The sequence below is a fragment of the Lonchura striata genome, chromosome 3 (genome assembly GCF_050655825.1).
Source record: "Lonchura striata isolate lonStrDom1 chromosome 3, ASM5065582v1, whole genome shotgun sequence".
NCBI classification, from domain to species: Eukaryota; Metazoa; Chordata; class Aves; order Passeriformes; family Estrildidae; genus Lonchura; species Lonchura striata.
This window is the reverse complement of record NC_140705.1, coordinates 34,605,897-34,625,872: the sequence shown is the minus strand read 5'-3', so window position 1 is coordinate 34,625,872 and position 19,976 is coordinate 34,605,897. Positions and strand designations below refer to the sequence as shown.

At 40.1% G+C, this 19,976-nt stretch overlaps 1 long non-coding RNA gene across 1 annotated transcript; it reads right to left on the bottom strand.

Annotated features, from left to right (window-relative positions):
* Positions 1-1,536: 1,536 nt before the first annotated feature.
* On the bottom strand, positions 1,537-19,707 carry LOC146767843 (uncharacterized). The gene is made up of 3 exons (XR_014953661.1): positions 8,977-19,707; positions 4,003-4,198; positions 1,537-3,822 (listed from the first exon to the last, which is right to left on the bottom strand). It is a non-coding gene; the product is annotated as an uncharacterized LOC146767843 (long non-coding RNA).
* Positions 19,708-19,976: the final 269 nt, after the last annotated feature.

The window sequence follows — 19,976 nt, the reverse complement described above, 5'->3', positions numbered from 1 at the left end:
GGCAGTGTGTTAGGAGGCCTGCTAATTGTCAGTGAAGACAAAATGAATAGCTGTGGATTAATTGAGAGCTTCTACTATTGTTTCTCTGGAAGAAAACTTCTTGCTTCTAGGAAAGAGCTGGGGATGGTGTTTCTGCTCCAGCACACATTTTTCTTAGTTAGACAAGCAGCAGGTTTTCTGGGGCTATAGAAAAATATATGAAGATTTCCAGAAATGTCCTTTGCCATTGAATTCTCATCAGTACAATGCCAAATATTAGACTGGCCGGTTTGCTTTTGGAGACTGTCATAATTACATAGCCTACAATTAAAATTTTTCTTTAATGTAAAACATGAACATACTGCTGAGCTGGCTGTTTTAGCAAAAACAGAATTGACTTCATGTTTTGAAGGGAAAAGACTTGTTTTAATGGATTGTCTCTGGTGGGCAAAGAATTACAAAGCACCTCTTGGAAGGCAGTGGCAAACACAAGTAAAACGGTAAAGCCCACCTGCTCCTCAAAATCAGATTTAAGGTTTTGTGTCATCTAAAGCAGAGATGACAATGTATCAGCTTTAAAGCAAGGTACATCCTCCTTCACTGATAATGAAGGCCTCTGCCAGGAGAATTCTATCCGAAAGCAAAAATCCATTTTGCACAGCCAAGAACCCCAGTACTGCTGGCAGCAAAAGGTTTTGGCATCAAGGTCCTGAAATGGGGGCAGTTATCTACATTATAGAGTTTGACAAAAGAGAGGCAGTATATATTTTAAATTATTTTATACAGGCAGCTTTCATTTCCGAATATTTACATAATTTTATATTTGTTATACTGTAGTTTCTGCTCTGCAACTGCTTAGAGAGAAGAAATGGTTCATTTGGGTAACATGGGAACTCTTTTGGCATGGCTCAATACTTACATCTAACCTGAATGTGCAAGATTTTTTTAAGCATTAAATCTTGCAAGAGGAAGGAAAAGAAAGAAGAAAAGTTTTCCTTTTCACACCACACCAGATCTAGTTGAGACTGGATACATGAGTAAATACCAAGAGTGAAATTCTAGCCCCATTGAAGTTAATGGCAAAATTCCCATTGACTTCAGCTGGGCCAGAATTTCACCCTTTGAGTGTTTCCAGCTCAACCAGAAGCAGGAAATACTGAAAAGCTCTTGACAGAGCCTGTTCTCATGATATTTCCAGTCCAGATTTTCAGGCTTTCTTACTCTGCATTGTTTTGATCACATAGTAAAATAAGAAGGGTGTTGGGAATATGCTGTGCTAGAAATACTTCAGAAGGTAAATGCAGAAATAGAGATGAGATTGAAATTAAAAAGGGAAAAGGATGAATGAGGTGACATCATATAGAATGTGATATAGTGAGTTTTGGGTTGACTTTATTAGCTCACTATTACATAACAGAATGGTTGTAACGTTCTGTGGAAATGACATATGAGCTGGTATACTACATTTATATAATTTTCACTGAACATAACTCCTGCACAATGTGGAAATCAGATCTTTATCCCAAGTTGCACTGTTGTGCTGTAGCTGCACACAATGCTTTCCCAGAGCTGCTCAGTGCTTGTGTTACAAAATGCCTCAGGAAGGACAAAAGCTGCAGAATACAGTAGTCTTTCATGTCCAGGTAATTAAAAGGAAATACAATTGCTCTGACCTGAAGGCTTTGGGCAGGAAAGGGGCTCTCTCTGCCACCACCTGTTGGCAAATAGGAGAAAGAAATTGTTGAATGCTGCACAGATGCTCCCAGAAAAAGTTTTCTCCTATTACCTGCAATATCACAAAGGCAACGAGGCAATACAGAGACTGCATCTTCATGCATCCCTACCCAGAATTGCCCTGTGTGTTTCAGAGGATTGTCTTACACCAGTACAAACAATGTGTCAGCCCATCAGTGAAAGGAACAGGAAAGAGTTAAAAGAAAGATGCCCAGAGCAATGTTTGCCTTCAGGTGTGCCTCCCCAAGGGATCCTGTGCACCCAGCAAAACTTCCTAGTGTCCCAATATGAACCCAGTCTCTTCCTGCCATGTTGTTTCACTTTGACATGCCTTACTGCCTTTCTGATGGTTTTCCTAAAACCAGACGTTAGGAATTGCCTGCTTGAATCAAGTTTTCATCTGTGTTCCCATAGGCCACAATCCACCCTGAGTGCTATTCTCACTTTCTTCTCAACTGGGTGGCTACAGGATTCATACTTCTCTTTCCCTCTCCCATCTTGCCCTCACTCTATGAACTCTAATTTCTGTGAGGAACTTGCCTTTGGGATCGAGGCATGTCTCTATCTAATTACAGGGCTATTTTGTTACAGCAGAATAGTCGGTTTGGGAGTCTTTGGATATTCTAGGTGTCCATAATATCCCTCATGTTCCCACTACTTTTCAATAAATGTCATATTCCAAAAATATCCATCTGCCAGACAACTTTCTCCCAGTTATCCACTAAACACAGGCAAAATCAGTATGCCAGGGTTAGTCTCAGGCAACCTTAGGAAGCATTCCCTAGGCATGACGATTATGTCTGTTACAGCTCAAATCAGGATTTTGGCCTTCATTAGCCACTGAGAGTAGCCACAGTGGATCTTACTGGGTAAAGAAAAGGCATTGAAGGTGAAGCATATTTTGTCATTTATTCAGTTACTTCTTTTCCAACACCAGTAATTGATATAATTTCTAGAACATTCAGTCTTGATTTAAAGATATGAAAAGACAGACTCTCCCCAATTTTAGTAAATATTTTCTGAACAATAATTGTGAAAAAGCAATTGTTTTTTCCAGTTTTCATTTGCCCGCCTTTCAAGCTTCCAGCCATTTGTTCTGGCCATGTCATTCTTTAGTTCTTTAGTAAGTGGAGTGTAAGCAAACCACTGATTTCTCCTGGTGAATGTATTACCCAGTGCAATCAAGTGGCTTCTCAGTCTTCTTCTTGATAACTTAAACAGATTGAATTCTTTGAGTGCTTCAGTGTGGGGTGCTTTCTTCAGTCTCTGAATCATTTTTACAGCTCTCTTCTGCACCTTCTCCAGTTTTTCAATATCCTTTTTTATAATGTGAACATCAGCAGCCTGTACAGTGCTGGAGTGTCTGATTAATAGACTGTAGATAAATTTCTTGGTCTGTTTTCTGAAACTGGGTTCCCTTTTACCTCGAGTAAAATCTTTGCTGTTCCACTCACAGGCAGGAGGCTGCTCTGCATGATCTGTGGCTGGCAGGGGCAAATGTGCCCTGTTTTCAGTGTGATGCAGCCAGCTATGGGCTGTCTCAAGCCCAGCCAGGGAATAGACTCAGTGAGCACAGAAATATGTTCATAAGCCTGGCTAGAGGTTTCTCCTATTTGCTTGGGCTCAGCTCCAGGCTAACCTGGTGACACAGTTTTTGGGCAGAGTATAGAGAGAGCAAGTTCCTGCCTGGCAGAAGGGTATGCAGAGGTTCTTAGGGGTTTTTTTGTCCTAATACCGAGGGCAGAGACTAAAATCTGTTAAGGTATTTAGTGGTGAAGCTATTTAGAAAAAAAAATCTAAGGAAAGCTATTTAGTGAGCCTAGAAATGTTGGGCAAATAAGCTTATTTCTCTGTAAAAGGATGTCAGTTTTATTGCTGCTAAGAGCACCTGGCAAAACTTACAGATCTGCATAACATGAGTGGAACTCCCTGATTTTGTTAGATTTTTTGTTGGTAGAAGGCTTGCAAAAATGGTTTTGTGACTTTCTAGGTTCAGACTACACATTCACTTATTTAACAGAGCAAGATGACATAAATGCCTATTTCAAAGAAATTCTGCCATGCCTTTCATCGCTAGAATAGCCTTTAGTTTTTTCATATAGCTGCAACCTAAAAAAAAAAAAAAAAAAAAAAGGAAGAAATTATAGCAGCTATTCTTCATAAAAGGTTCAACCCTCATGTGAGAGAACAATACAACCCATATGTCAGAGAACAGTTCACAGCGCTGTCAGAAAAAAACATGTGAAAATTACTGTTTTTAAACAGCACAGTTAGAGATGATCAAGGTACCTGGAGAGCAGATCCCTTTTCCAGGGTGCTGGGGCAGAGATGGCCTTGGGTTGCTGCTGTGCCCATCCCTCTTGGGATGTCCATAGCACAGCAGCCAAGAAGAACCACACTTGTAATGAGAGTGGCTCCTCAGAGCTCATCTGCCACACCTGCTGCTGCTGACTCTAGGCTGAATTTGGAGATGCAGGACAGGGCCCTGAGAGGAGACAAGAAAATGAAGTAAGACAAAAAGTGCTTTAGCCTCCCACAGTAGGATAAGCAGTGGTTCTGATTATGCTGATAAGAGTCAGGAGTCTGAGGAGAGCAGACCCACCCTAGGAATAACTGAAAGAGAAAAAAGGACATGTATGGACATGGTGGGGCAAAAGGAAGAGCAGGGAGCTTAAAGATAGAAAGGTGCCCTCCAAGAACTAGAGAGGCCTGAGGCAGCAGTGGGCTGCAGTGTTAGTGTTACTTGTTAAAAAGATTTAAGGGAGGAGCATGCCTGCCCACCCTTACAGCCTGAAGTCTGCGGCTCTGAGGAGTGAAGCTGACTTGCATCCACTGCATGCCAACTCTAGGGGTAAAAGAAGGAAAGTGCTTCTTTCCTCTGACTTAAAAGCAGGCAAGACTGTACCTTAAAATACAACCACAAACTGTGATAAAAAAAGCCCAAAGCCAAGACCAAACGTTTTTGAATATGGAGGCTTCTATTAACATAAGAGATGAAAACCAGAATCTCATCTGGTCAATCTATCCCCCATTAAAAGCCAGTTTCAGGAAACCCAAGTACTCCCCCTCACTGGGAGGGCTTGGGCTCAACCTGCCTGGATTAGGAATGCAGCTATCAGCTCATGAGATGAAGATTGATGTGCTTCTGATCCTAGATGCAGGGTTTAATATGAGGGCAATTTCTGTGGGCAAGCCAGATGCTCAGTCGACACTGAATGAGAGGGAGCTTGGGAATAGCTCTGCCTCTGCTGTGCTTTTCCACTGCAGGATCGCTACAGATGGAGTTTCTCCTCCGGTGCACTCCCAGATAATTTGCTGGTTCTGTCCAGTCCTCCTTCATTAATAATTTATTTCCCTCTCAGAAATTTCTTTGTACATGCTTGTTGCATCTAAACACATGTCTACTTTCCTGATGTAAGAGTATTGTATGATAATATGGGACTTCTTAAAGTGAGCCACAATGAAGGTATTGGTGCAGGACATTTGAACTCTCGCCTGTGAATGATGGTGGGGGTTATAATTTTATTTGTGACCGATATAAACACAAGCACATCTGTAGGCAAGACCTGTGGTCATTGCCAATGACTCATTTTAGCAGCTCCCCTCACTTCATTCAGGTGAAGAGGGATCTGTCTCTGCTATGACTATCACCTAATAAATAAGGTAGAGGCCTTGCACAGGGCAGCTTTTAGATGTTTGGGATTGGTGTGCCATGTGGAGCCTCAAAGATGCTTGTTGGGTAGGGGAATTTGGAGCAAAACTTCATGCAACTAAACCACGGTTGTTACAAAGAACCTCATTGGTTTTAGATAACAGAAGTTCTCTTTCAAATCTAGGTTGCTTGGTCTTTTCGAGCATTGTTTAAACTTAATCTTTTTCTGGGTGGACTTTAAAAAGTCTATATTGGTTAGGGAATTAATCAATTTGTTAATTTTGGTTGCATCATATTTCATAAGAAGATAGATTGAGAGGCTTTTAATGCACCTGATCTACTTTAGAAACAAAATTCAAAGACCTCATGGGAGGTAGGCAGAACATTTCTCTGTCAAAAATTCATAACTCCTAGACATACTCAAAACTGATTTTCTGTTTAGAAAGGTTTTTATTTTAATACTTTCTATCAAACTTTGGAAATAGTCTTCTGAGTCAATACCTTTAACCTGAATTTAAGAAGAAAACTTTAGTTAGTCTCTTAGGAGAACTATCATGTTTTCTGACAACTTCTGCAGTTTGAAAACAAAAACGAAATTCTGCAATTCTAAAGGAAAGAGATTCCGCCAAATATCCCCCCCCTTTCTTTTTTATGTATCAACAGTCTCAAGGTTTGACTTGGGTAGCTCTTTTTTTATTATTTTTCTGGAAGAGGCCAGATATTTTTTCTAAAAACATATGCATTGCTACTAATAGTTTGGCTTTCATGCAGCAGGATTTTTCAATAAAAATACCTGAATTATTCCAACAACTATTAAGGATATTTATTTGCCTCCAATTCTCCTTCATCTCTTGAACAAAAAGCTTTCAAGGCTTTTTGAATGCAGAAAAAGTTCACAGCTGGCCTCCTCCTGCTGTTTGTTTTTAAGAAATAATGCGTGAATATTGTATTATTTTTAAAATCATAATGCTCAGATTATAGCTGGTACAGATTAGTGCCATCACTAAAATTGGCAGCATGCTCTTACTCAAGCTGAGCACCTCAGCAAGTCCTGCAGAGAGGCATGTGAAGTGACATGGAGCTGAAGCTTTCTAGATTTCTGTTAAGTTTTGCACTTCTTTAATTTCATCATCATCCGGGGAAAAAAATAGTTCTGTTTTGGAAGCCGTGACATGATTGAGCTGCTTTATAGTTAATGTGATGATTGAACCTGGAGGCAAACATGGCAGCTGAAAAGAGGGTTCTGTGCGTTTGTTTGGTTCTACTTTATTTTAAGATTTTTTTTGTAAAAAGGAAGGCTTCAAGGTCCTGATTTACAAGGATGACATGTCTATGCAATAGCAGTAATTACAGCTGGAAAAAGTAATTTATCAGCTTAGCTCCAGAAAGGCTTGATTTTTCTCCTCTTTCTCATCTGGTTCCCCCTTCCAACTTGACGCCTTTCCAGGACAGACTATTTTTTTTTGTATTTATTATAAATATTTTACATTCTTTTTTTTACTTTTCAAGGACATGTGTTGTCTCAGAAGTTTGTGTCACCAGTCAAAATAATGCCATCGCTTCTGAAAATATTTTCATTTTCTGACATGTACGGAGGTGCCACAAAGCAGTGCTGACAACTTCATCTCTTGCATTCCACAAATCTTATCAAGATATATCATCAGCAAACCGCATGGGCTATATCCGGGCTCTGACAAACCTGAAACATGGCCTGCCAGCCACAGATAAGGCTTGAAATGTTGGTCAGTGAAAAGGTGATAACAGCAACAAGGATCAAATGCATGTACAACTTCACCTTTAGACAGCTGTGGTTTTTGGCTGAGTCACGACGTTGGAGAAATCTTTGCCTTCACCCAGACCCCGACATCTGCGTGCTGCAGGTCAGACACACAGCATGGCCACAACAAGGGCCAGAGGTGGCCCATATTTTGGGAGAAACCCTTAGCAAATGTAAACCTCATGGGTCACGAGGAGCGCCGAAAAGCTCCACTGAAAGCCCGGTGCTTTGTTCAAGGGATCAAAAGGATTGTGGTGCTTTGTTCTTCTAGACGTGGAGAAAAATTGCAAGATGCCACAACAGAAATAATAAATGCATCTCATTTCTTCCCCCTGAAAACCTCCTACAGGAGGTCTTGCCACCTTTTTTACTCCTCAGAGGAAAAATGAAACAAAAATAAAACTACTCAAAATGATTCCACAAAACAGTATACTGGCTCTGCACTTATTTTTGGTTAATCTTGGGATTTAAACATATCACTATTATTGTAAAAAAAATGGAGTTCTTAAAAAAGAATTTATAATCATTTGCTTAATGGTGCTTTCCCCATGCCATCCGTTTCCAAACAAAGCTTAGTTTATGGCTATCATAAGAGATTATGTTCCCTTACAGTTGCAGTATTTCTTCTATAATGATTTATTTTAAAGGGCTTCACCATGATAGCTCTCCAACTTTGTTCCTTCCTGTATATCACTGTTCAGGGTCAAAAGCTGGAAAAAGGGCTGGTCCCAAAGGCCTAACATATTTCACCAGTGGAGACTCTGGCTTTTCACTTCTCCTTCTCTCCTCATCACTTTATGCTTAAAGAATAACAGATGTGGAAACATTTAGAAAAGAACTAATTGAATTTCACATAACACAATTTAGCATTGTTTGAGGAAGTACCTAAATCAACAGCACATTTTCTGAAAGGCCCAGCGTTGCCTAATTAGAACACCAAACGTGTGACTAATTGGCCACACTTACACCAAAGGCTCTGTCGCAGATGAACGGCTGCCTATTCATCTTAGCTAAACTTAGGCCAGTGGTTTGGCTGTGAGGTAACTGTGGTTGTTTTAAATGAGCTGTGCCAAACATAACGGGGAAATTCAGCTATGGTAGGAGAACAAATCCATGTAAGAGCAGAGGAGTAATCAGGACGCTTACGCTCCGGCAGCACCCGGAGGATTACCAGGAGATTATCAGCACATAAATTATTGGATTCTTTGTGCTCTGTAATTGGGAAACTTAATAGCCTGCTCTTTATCATGTCTACTCCATTGTCTTTAAAAGCTCAGCATCTAATTAAAAAGTAAACTGATATTATCAGGAAAGGCTCCACTCTGCCCAGCTCTTGCCACTGCTGGGTCTGTTTTTTGCATGCAACAGGATGCTTTCTTTTCCTCCTTCTCTTCCTTATTTCTTTCCATGCCTGCTTTTTCTCTTTTATTTTCTTTTCTCCTTACCTCCTTCCCTCCCTCCTTTCCACATTCCTTCCTTCCTTCTATTTTTATTTCCTTGGTGGATCCAGCCACCTTAAAGAAATGAAGATCACTGTGCTAAACTGTTTCCTACTGGAACAAGGTATTGGTGCTGTGAGGATGCCTGGTTATGCATGCCTGGTTGCTTTTTAATGTTTCCTATGAAATAAGGTATCAGCTAGAAAATAAGCACAAAAACTGGGATTTGGGGAATAGGATTAGATGGTTTCACCCATACCTGCTAGCATCCCCAGTTTTAGGTAGGATCACTGGATGTCAAATAAACAGTTTCTGAGAAATCCAGCACCCCAAGATTATTGGTGGCTTTTTTTTTTTTTTTTTCCTTTATTTAAGCATTACCACAGCCTTCTCACCTCTATACCTTCTGGTGACTCTGAGAGATGGCTCCTCTTGCCCAGCACAATATCCCTGCAGACTCCTGTCTGTGGTCCTGGTCTTGTGGTATCCAGCACAGGGGCAAAGCTTCCCATACACATAATCTCCATCCTGAAAGCAGCTGAGGGCTTTCACCTGTATGCTGGAGAGCCCTCAGGGAAGATGCAGCTGGGAGTCCCTGCCCTGCCCTGTTGCCTCAGTTTACCTCCCTCAGTGTAGCCTGCCCTGGACACACAGGCTGACTGGCTCTGCTGATCCCAAATATTGAGGGGAAAGACAGGGTCTGAACAAAGGACGTGGTGGGGAGGTGCAGGAGGCAGCTGTATGTTTTGTTTGCCTGAAAGCCTGGAAGAGCTCTTGTGGCCTGCACAACCCCTTCTGGTCACAGTACTAATACACTTTACTGGTTTGAAGGAAATTTATTTCCTTGACTTGTGCATCACATAAATAAAAGAGATAGAGCTGCTGAGTTTGCAAAGCTCTTTGTTTAGCATTTCTTGAGTGGTAATTCATGGATTGCTACTGATGGGAAAGTTACTCTAGAAAATCTGAAGCTTCCAGAAAAAGATGGAAGAAATGATGGAAGTTTCAGATGAGTGTAATAGCTCTCTTGTCTGAAACCCTACCTGCATTTCTTAGCTGTCTGCCTTTTCTCTTGATGGGGTTCCTTTGCACCTCTGTCTCTCCCTCATTAAATTTTAAGGACAGATGTTGTTGTTTCACATCAAATTGTTGTGTAACAAAGGTGAAAAGAGCACCAGAATGTCAGCACATGTTGCAGTGGACAAGCTGCCATCCAGCTCCCACCACAAAGCTGTAGGTAGCCTTGGCCCCCTAGCAGAGTCTGAGAAGCTCAGAGAGGAGAGGGGCAGCCTATACCTGTCTCATACAAACAAAGCCTATCCAGAGAAAATAGTTTTACCTAAGAGGAAGTGGCTGCAAACTGACACAGGAGGGAGGAGGGAGGAGAGAGAGTGATTCTGAGTTAGGCCAAGTTCATTTCTAGGATAGGGGGTCCCTTTTTTTTCCCCCTGTCTTCAGAAGAGTTATTTGGCTGGCATAGCTACTTTAAGCGTGTGTCATCTAAAGCAAAAAATAATGGAAATGAACATTTAATAGGCCACTAAATTAGGAAAAAAAATTAAGAAATCATCTAAGCCATTGTTCTGTCCATATCTAGGCAATCAGCATGTAAATATTTGCTTAAAATCCTTCTATATCAGGCCTTACTACTACTTGCAGGTAGCAAGGGAATTTTTAAAATATTTCACCTCAACCTTTCCTGGAAATAGTTAATCTTTTTATTTTTATGTCTCTTCTATTACGGACATGAAAATCAGAAGCCTTCTTCTTCTTTGCAGTGGTGCTTTACATATTTGAAAATCATTAGCATGTCCTGTCTTCACAGGACTAAACAACTCCATTCATTTATCTTTCTCTAGGGGTCATGTTTTTTCTAGTCCTCTGGTCAGCCCCTTTGCTTTCTTCCCTACTCCCATGCCATGCAACTATGATCTTTCAGTCTGTCAGCAGTGTCAAAGACTGGAGATCACAACCCACCCAAAGATACTGAGAGTGTGAGCCCACAGGTGCCCAATTAGCATCAAAAGGTGCCCAATTAGCATCAAATAATGAGCCCCGAAATGACTTTTAATGATGATGAAAATTATTAGTCTTCAGGATGTTTAAGGCAGAATCATTTTTTTAAAAAATGTATCTAGAAATTTTTTGTTGCTTATTCTTTCAGCTGTAAGCAAAAATTTGACTCCACCTAGTAACAAAATTCATTAATAAAATTAATCTTTGATAAAATCTGTCAGATAATTAAAGGCATGATATTAATACATATTTGTGTATGTGTGTATGCATATATGAGTCTGTATATTTAGTAAAGCTGTGGTGCTTAAAAATAAAACTTAATCTACTTGCTTTAGTCACATGGACTAGTTTTTCTGTTAGTTCTCTGTGGTAATTTGCTTACCACAAATTCTTCCCAATTTATGTTGGAAGAAAGTGATGAAATATTCAAAGCGTGCACAGCAGCAAGAACCAGTTGCACCAACTTTCATTTCAATTCTACATAATAAAAGAAACCTGATACCTGAAAACTAGAGGAAAGCAGAATACAGAAGCAGTTAATTTTAAGTACCTGAATTAGTAGATAACAAAACAATGTTCCAAGAAAATCTAACTGATACTTTCTTATTAAATGCTCACAGGTATTAAATATATCCATGACAGTGTTCTGTCTTGATCTCCAGATGAGTGATTACCCATAGGAGGGGTCACTTAATGTGCATTATGTGCATTATCTATCACTCCTGACCTCTGCAATCACTGGAACTCATACCAGGCAGTCACAACAAAACTGCCCAAAGCAGGGCAAAGGAAAGCCAGTCATATTTTGGGCATATTTGCCCTGTCTGTAGCTGACAAAGGGTGGGCCATTGCACCAAGACCTGGACAGATTTCAGTGCTGGTGGATGAAGAATGGAGATTTGCCCGCTTTTATGAACATGGCCTCTCTCAGTTGATGCCAATTCATAAAATATCTTTTAATTATAATGATTGATTACTCCCTTGATAAATCTTCACTCAGGTTTGGAGCCTAGTAACTTGTTTACACATCCTAAAATTTGATCCTAACAATATTTGACGAGAAACTTGTTCGGGCATACCAGTCCCCTTCCAGACCTCTGCCAAGCTCCTGCAAGTTTTCCCAGTGCTTTGGGAACACTCAAAACCAGCTTCCAAAACTAGCAAAGATGCCCATGGTGTGCATACTAACCTCTGCTTCTGCCCCTCCAGAATTAGATCAATTACTCCACCCACTTACCTTCTTGATTCAAATATGGTGTGTACCGACACCATTCTTCTTCAAATCCAACACACAGCACTGGAACAGCTACTGAGAAGAAATTAACTATACTTTAGCTAAAACCAGGGGAACTGGTGAAAACATCATTACATACACCCATCCTGTTGGTACATCCTGCTTTGTGTATCTCCTCATGGTCCTCACCGGAAACAAAAAGCTGAGACAGAGGGAGCTCTGTCTGAATGTTGATATGACCGTTCTTAGAAACATAAAATCATTTAGGTTGCAAAAGACCGCTCAGGTCATTGAGTCCAACTGTTAGCCCAGCAATGCCAAGTCCACCACTAAACCATGGCCCTAAGAGACAAGTACACAGCTTTTAAACACCTCCAAGAACAGTGACTCAGTAACTTCCCTGGGGAGCCTGTTATAATGCTTGACAACACTTTCAGTGAAAAAAATTTTCCTGATATTCATTCTAAATCTCCTCTAGTGCAGCTTGAGGCCATTTGCTCTTGCTGAATCACTGGTTACCTGGGAGAAGAGACCAACCCCCCTTGGCTACAACCTCCTTTCAGTAGTTAGAGAGAATAAGGTACCTTTCTGAGCCTCCTTTTCTCCAAGCTCCTTCAGCCACTCTTCTTAAGACTTGTGTGCTCCAGACCCTTCACCAGGTTTGTTACCCTTCCCTGGACTCGCTCTAGATCAATGTCTGTCTTGTAGTGAGGGGCCCAGAACTGGACACAGCACCCAAGGTACAGGGGGATGATCATTGTCCTGGTCCTGCTGGCCACACCAGGATGACATTGGCTTTCTTGGCCACCTGGACACACTATGGCTTATGTTCAGCCACTGCCAATCAGCGCCCAAAGGCAGCATTCTTTTCTTTTTGGCAGGTTTCCATCCACTGTCCCCCAGCCTCTAGCTCTGTGTGGGGTTGTTGTGGCCCAGCCATTTCTAGGTACTGTTTATAGCATCACAAGTGCATCTCGGTGGATTCTGGGATGTTTGGAGAATGAATAGCACTTTTTTTCTGTATTAGTCACAGCAAAGGCATCTTTATAGCCCCTGTGCACAAGTCATCATGTAGTTCTTGAGGGAGATTTTATGAGCAGATCTCATTTTCATTTTAGAATAAATGGACTTGGTTTTTTGCTATGCCCTACTGACATGACGAAGAGGATGTGAATAGCTACTCCTTTCAAATGGCATGAAAGCAGTTTCATTTGAATAGCCACAACCAATCCACTTGCAGTGCAGACCATGCCCTACTCTTGTTCCTGAAGTGGAGATATTGCAGATGCAGAGCTCCTGATGTATGTATGTAATGTAAGCCAACTGGATTTGTCTTCACTAGCAGGAGGAGATTTCAACAACATATCTAAACTTAGAGGAGGAAAGCATTGTAAATTTAGCTATTGTTGCTGGTAATTATCCAGAATATATTTTTGTTAATTCTAAAAATGGCAGATTTAGAAACATTTCATATTTATTCAATAAACTAGAAATACTTTTAGATATCTGCTACCCACTTTGAGCTTCTCTCAGAAGAATTTCCTGCAGTAAAGAGAACAGTAAAGAGATGCTACACCCGAAATGATTATCTCTTGTGAACATGTATTTCACGGGCAGCACCTACTATACACTTGATAGAACCTCTTATCCACATTCCTGTTCTGTAAAGTAACCAAAGTCTTAAAATGCATAGGGTTGTATGTGCATGAGGTCAGTTAAAAAATGCTCCTGCCTCATGATCTTTAAGACTCAAGATCAGTTTGGCTTGCACCAGGAAACAAAGCACATGATGATAGGTAACCTGGGGCCAATATTTGCAGCAATTAGAGCAAGACTTTTCATCTGCTGCTGAAAATGCCAAACCTTTCCCAGTGTCCAGCCTGCTGACATAAGAGATTTTAATATCCTTTTCTTTCCCTACATCAATTGAAAACTAGAACTGATTTATGAAACAAACTTGCCTTTTTCTTCTTTTTTGACTCATTTTTCATATTCATTGTTGCTCACACTTAACCTTTTGACTCTAATTCCTTAATCTGCATGATGCTCACAGAGGCTTTGTTCTTTCTGACAAGTCTTATCATTTTTTATCTCTGTCATCTATTTTTTCAGCCATTAGCTGGTCTCAGGCTCTCTGTATCTATAATCTGTTTACATTCTTCTTCATTATTTAGTATTAGTGTAATTCTTCAGCAATCTTTCTCTAGAGCTAAGGTTTTTTTCCTGCCCTTTGCTTCTTCTGAGCCAAATTTCTGTGACAAGAAGCCCCCAAACCTATCTGAGGATCAAGACAAGCTAGACATGTAACAGCGACTGTGTGCTAAAGCTTGGGCTCATGCTCTAATGTAATTTAATTTACTAGTGTGGACATGGTCTGTCTGTGAGTTTCTGAGCCTGTTCCTGAATTTTTCTTGCAGTTTACTTCAGGGAAGAGTAATCTAGAAATTAATATTAGCAATCCAGCAATCAGGGGTAATTCTGTTGTAATGGATGTTGTAATAAATATGTTTAAAGTTGAGTTTAGATTGCTCAGAGGTTTTTAAAAGTTATTTATTTTGACCCAAATTTGTTTGGACTTTATTTATATGCGTAGTGTCCCTTGGCACTGTGCTCAATCAAAACCATAAAAGAGATGTTGGCAAATATTACATCTTTCAATTATTATCACCTGTAACTTTTGAGGCAATAATGAAAATATTAAATGTTTGGCCTAAACTTCTGACTGAAATTCCCTTGGCAGTTCACTGCATGTCTCCTCCAGCAGTGTTGCAATGTGCATTGAATGACATCCAACAGATGATGTTAAAAAGACATCAAGATCAGGAGATATTTATTCCTTCTAAACGCCCACATGACTGTAAACTGCTCACTTCATTAATCAACATTTTGGGTTTGTAAAATGTCTTTTCTGTGTGAAATCTTAGGCCATTTTTCCTCCTTAGTGTTCAAATCCAAACATTTTCTGGAAATGTGAACCCATTACAAATATAATCTGATTTTCACCCTGACCCCTAAGGACAGAAGGACAAAAATAAATAAATAAAACCCAAATCCATTCCATAGCTATGAAATGGAGTCACATAAAGACCAAAAGAAAATGTATACACTCATTTGGGGTGCCTGTTTTACATTGCTGCAAATCAGGTCCCTAGAGAGACAGCAAGCCAACTATATCTCATTACTGCTTGCCTATGAAGGCCTTTTTTCTGAAAAAAAACATAGGATAAATTTGTGGTAGAATAACTATTCCAAAATAGTTTTGTGAATAAGTATTTGTCAGCACCCATGCAATAAGAGGTGGATTTAAGCAGACTGCTGAGCACCAGGGTGGAGGTGCATGTGCTGGGGCTGGGACAGAGCCTGGCTGCTGGGGACGTGATCCTGCCTGGTCTCTTTTTGGGTGCACAAGCCCAGCACTGGCTCCTGGAGGCCCTCACTTGCTCTCTCATGCACCCTCAGATCAGTTGGGTGCCCCCACACCATCCCCTGGGTACGATGCCATCAGCCTCCTGGAAATTATGTCCCACATATTGCTTCAATAAATTAAATTAAGAAAAGAGCTGATATTTACTGTAAATATTGACTACAGAAAAGACCGGGAAAATGTATTCTCTTTGCCAGATTCTACAGAAAAAGCTGTTCTTTTCTTTCAAAAGGAACAAATGTTAACAAAGATGAATGAATGTAATAGAAAATGATTGTCTATTCAGAGGAAATATATGTGGACAGTAAGGAAATAATCTATGCTGATTTAAAACTGGAGCAATCCCTCCATAACTATCCAGACTTCACTACATTTTTTTTCACAAGAACACCAGAAACACGCAGTTAACCCTAAGAAAGAGCTCAGTAAAAACTGTGAGATGTGTGAGGAGCTAGGGAGGAAGGTGCAGCAAACCAGAGGAAGCTGCAGTCAGTTTTGGAGATGTTCTTGCTCAATTGTTTTCAACAGTGAAACTGGGCAAAAAAATGCAGTGCATGCCAGTGAGATGTGTGGAACACACAGAGGAATGACTGACAGAACGAGAGGGCAGTCTTAAGTTGTGCCAGGGGAAGTTTAGGTTAGACATCAGGAAAAAATTTTTCACTGACAGAGTGATTGGTCACTGGAATTGTCTGCCCAGAGAGGTGGTGGCATCACTGTCCCTAGATGTTTCTAAAAAGAGTCTGGATGTGGCACTTAGTTGATAAGGAGGTACTAGGTCATAGGTTGGACTCGATGATCTCAAAGGTCTTTTCCAACTAAACTATTCTCTGATTCTGTGAAAATGTCACATAAGGCAAACAGGGTGGCCTTTAGAGAAGAAAGAAATGACACCAGTAAGGAAAACATGTTCAGACTAATAATAATTTCTAATATAAGCAGGGTGTTTCTCAATGGGGAGCAATTGGGAAAAAGAGATGCCTGGCTATTAGAAGGACACCAGATGAGTATGAAATGGTTGTGCCAAAAATCTGAATTAAGTTCAAACAACTACTAGCATGTGTCAGCTGTGAGTTCAGACAGAAACCATGTGTACAGGAGTCCAGGTCTACCTTTGCATGTTGCATGTGCTGCTGCTTGCAGCTGAAGCTGGGTTAAAGAAGCCTACACTGCACTGAACACCCTTTGGTAAAAGACACTGAGAAGAATATCACCTTACTGGTTAAATTTTGGTGCTAGGATGAGTAGGACATTGGTGATAGGCAATTTTGGGTGGGAAGCAAGAAGGTTTGAGTCTGTTGCAGCAGTGATGTCTGGGAGGGATCCTCACTGGGAGCACTGCAGCGAAACTTCAGTGTCTGAAATCCCCTCTGTTCTGCAGCTGATTTTCTCACAGCAGCAATAGCAATGGCTGGTTGAAACAGCTCTGGTACCAACCGGTATTTGACACATTGCTTCTGTTTTTGAACCACAAGTCAATGCAAGTTTTTTCTCTCTGAGCAGTGAGAAATAATCAAGACAAGAAAATAATTCTGAGTCTAGTACAAAACAACACTTGACAATTAACAAACTGCCAGGAAAGCAATGTATTCTTCAGTTTCCCCAACTGCAGGGATAATTCAATGAAAAAAAATTACAGTGCATATGATTCCCTTGAAATAAATATAACATAATTGTAGATGTATTTTTAAAAGACACAAGTCAAAATATTGCAACAAAGGCCAGCTATACTGTCCAGAAACTTCCCTGGTGTATTACCAAATATATACACCTCTACAATGATGACAGCTATAAACATCTTATTCCACCCTTTCATAGACGTGCAAAATGTGTTGTCAATCCTTTGTGCAATAAAAGAATGCTGAGGCGCCATCACACGAAAGCTTATTTTTTTCCAAACAGCAAATGTCTATAAAAATACAGTCCTATGTCTCTGTGATAGATAAGAAATACTAAAGGAGCAATAATAATTAATGGCCGTACAAGATGAAACTCCAGTTACTCAGACGGCTGTCTCCACATAATCTGTATTTTATACAAAAGGAGAAAGAACTCAATGGAATTTCAGCTGTGACCGGATAAAAACTGCCAACAAAAAGTGATAAGGAAAGTCTAATGTGCATATTAATCATGTTTATAGCGCCTCATTTGCTGATATATTAGCCTAAACTCCCTTTCAAAATACATTTTTGATCACTGGTAGAATCATTTAATACAATCAAACTTTAAATAGGACCAATTAATGTTTCCATCTTCTATTAATTAAAACTAATTGATTATGATACCCTCTGTAATAAATCACAGAGCAAAAGAGTTTGAAAATGTACTGTTGGATGAGTTGGATTTTTAATAATGTGGAAAGATTTAAGCCATACACTGTATCTTTATGTGTTTATTGCCTTAGTTTGCATTCCATGCTTTTATTATCTAAGTATTTTTTGGACTACAGTTCGGATCCAACAGTCACATATTATGTTAAAATGCTGCCTGAAGAATTCTGCACATCTTATGTTGGTGACTTCCTATTTCTTTGTATAAGTAAGCAGGAATAGATCACTAAATAAAGCCTAGAAAAGTGTGTATAAATTACACCCCTTTTTTTTTTATATTTTCCTATTCCTTTAATTTATATTTTTCACCCTTTGCCTTTACCTTCATTTCTCTATGGCTCTCAGCAAATATCCACAACACCATGGCATGACTTAAAGGTGGCCTAGCCTTTTGTCATGAACAATTTATTAGAATTCTTACTGTCCTGTATCCTGTCTGATCAGTGCTTTGCACAAACTTATTTGAAATTTTTCATCAGGTAAGGCAGACAACATCGACAGGAGCAGACATCTTCTTTTCACTTCAGTGGTCACGGACATGGTCAGCAGGTGAGGGCATTTTTGACTGTTAGCTTGAAAGTACTCCTCTTGTTTGTGCTTTTGGTGAATTGGTGTAATATCTGCTTCACAACTGGCTGGGGATGCATCCACATTTGTATGCAGCATTTTTCTGCCTGGAGACTGAAACAATAAAAGAGCAGGATAGGGAGTGACCATTTAACTTGCCAAACATCCCACAGAAAGCCTCAGCACTTGAATAGAAAACTTCCTTAAAAAGTAAGTGCACATACACATGGAGGGTAAGGAAAAGACTTAGGGCTGAAGGAAGCTTGTTTTAGGTTCCTCAGACATATTTGAAAAATGCCTCTTTCACAACAGCAGCAGGGGGATGACTTGATTGTTTTGTACGCTTCCTGTGTGATTTGCAAAGCTGTCCTGTAAGCTCACATGACCCTCTACACCTCTCCATGTCTTCCTTTGCATCTTCCTTCCAGCCATCATTTGATTTCTCCAGGGGCACCAAGACTGGCCCATTAGTGGCCACATTCTTCACCACAAATAATAGCCAAATTAGTACTCCCTAACTAAGTACATACTAGAGAATTGGCCCTTTAATAGTTTCTTCAGAAGTAAATGTTTCTTATCACACCAGATAAGACTCCAGGCATTCATTTTCCCCTTGCATGGAGTCGTTTTTCTGCATCCCATGCTTCAGAGTATAGGTATGTCCCTGTACGTCGTCCTGTTTACGTCAATGGGCTGCCGTGATTATTCTATCACCATGTTCATGTTACATTTCTGGACAGTTCAAGGTTATGTGATTTACTGGGCAATCCTACTTTTTTTTTGAGAAATTAAGTGTCTCTGCTCTCCTAGCCTTTCACAGAGATCTGGCAGATCCTGCTGCAGTGGGCCTCACTCCCACACACAGCCTGGCTTCAGAAGAGCTTGCCTTCCTCTGTGCAGAGCCTTTAATTTGTGTCAAGCTAACTCAAGCAGACTGAAAAAGAAATCTGTTGCCCACTTAGCTCACCTACATAACTTCTGGGCTACCAAAGTGAGGTCCAGCCTGGAATGGGGTAAGATGTGACCTAGCTTTGAATGGAAAACTGTGTGTCATAATGTATATCCACCTTTGTTTATTTCTAAAAAAAAATTATAATTTCACTCAGTAAAATTCAGTAAAATTATTAGTATGAGTTCAAGTAATTGTTTGGCAAATAGTGTACGAGGATGACTTCATGTTCCCAAATTACAAGCTTAATCTACTGGAACTTTTTGGAGCTTTGATTTCCTACTGATAACATAATGATGTGTGGGTTACCAGATAATAAGACATTTACAGATGCCCTAAATTCAGGAGTTAAACTAAACCTCTGCTTGTCACAATTCTGCTACACTGCATTCCTGAGACTGTCCCCATTGTATGGTTTATGTACACCACAATATGATTTAACAAATGACAAGCTTTTTCCCTAGATGCCATGACTTCATTCATTCAGTTATGTTACTTTTCAAGTGATAACACTCTAATTAGCTGCTGAACTTTGGTATCCCTTGCATACCCTTCCCAGTCCAAACGTTCACTTATCTCTCCAGAAGTGCTACATGACATCCTTGTTGTTTCAGGAGAACACAGTTACCATTCACTGACTGCCCCCACACTATCTAAGATAAGTGTTATATGACACATCTTCTAATTCAGAGAAGTGCACAAGCAACAAAAGCTGTCCCTCTGCACAAACTTCTCAATCAGCAAACTCAAAGCACCACCATCTTATACAAAGTACTGAGTTGCTTTGCTGTAACATTGCTGAATATTTCAATTTGGCCCAGGCAAGGCAGGGATTATCTTTCTCTCACACATACAGTGTTTGTACATGTTATGCT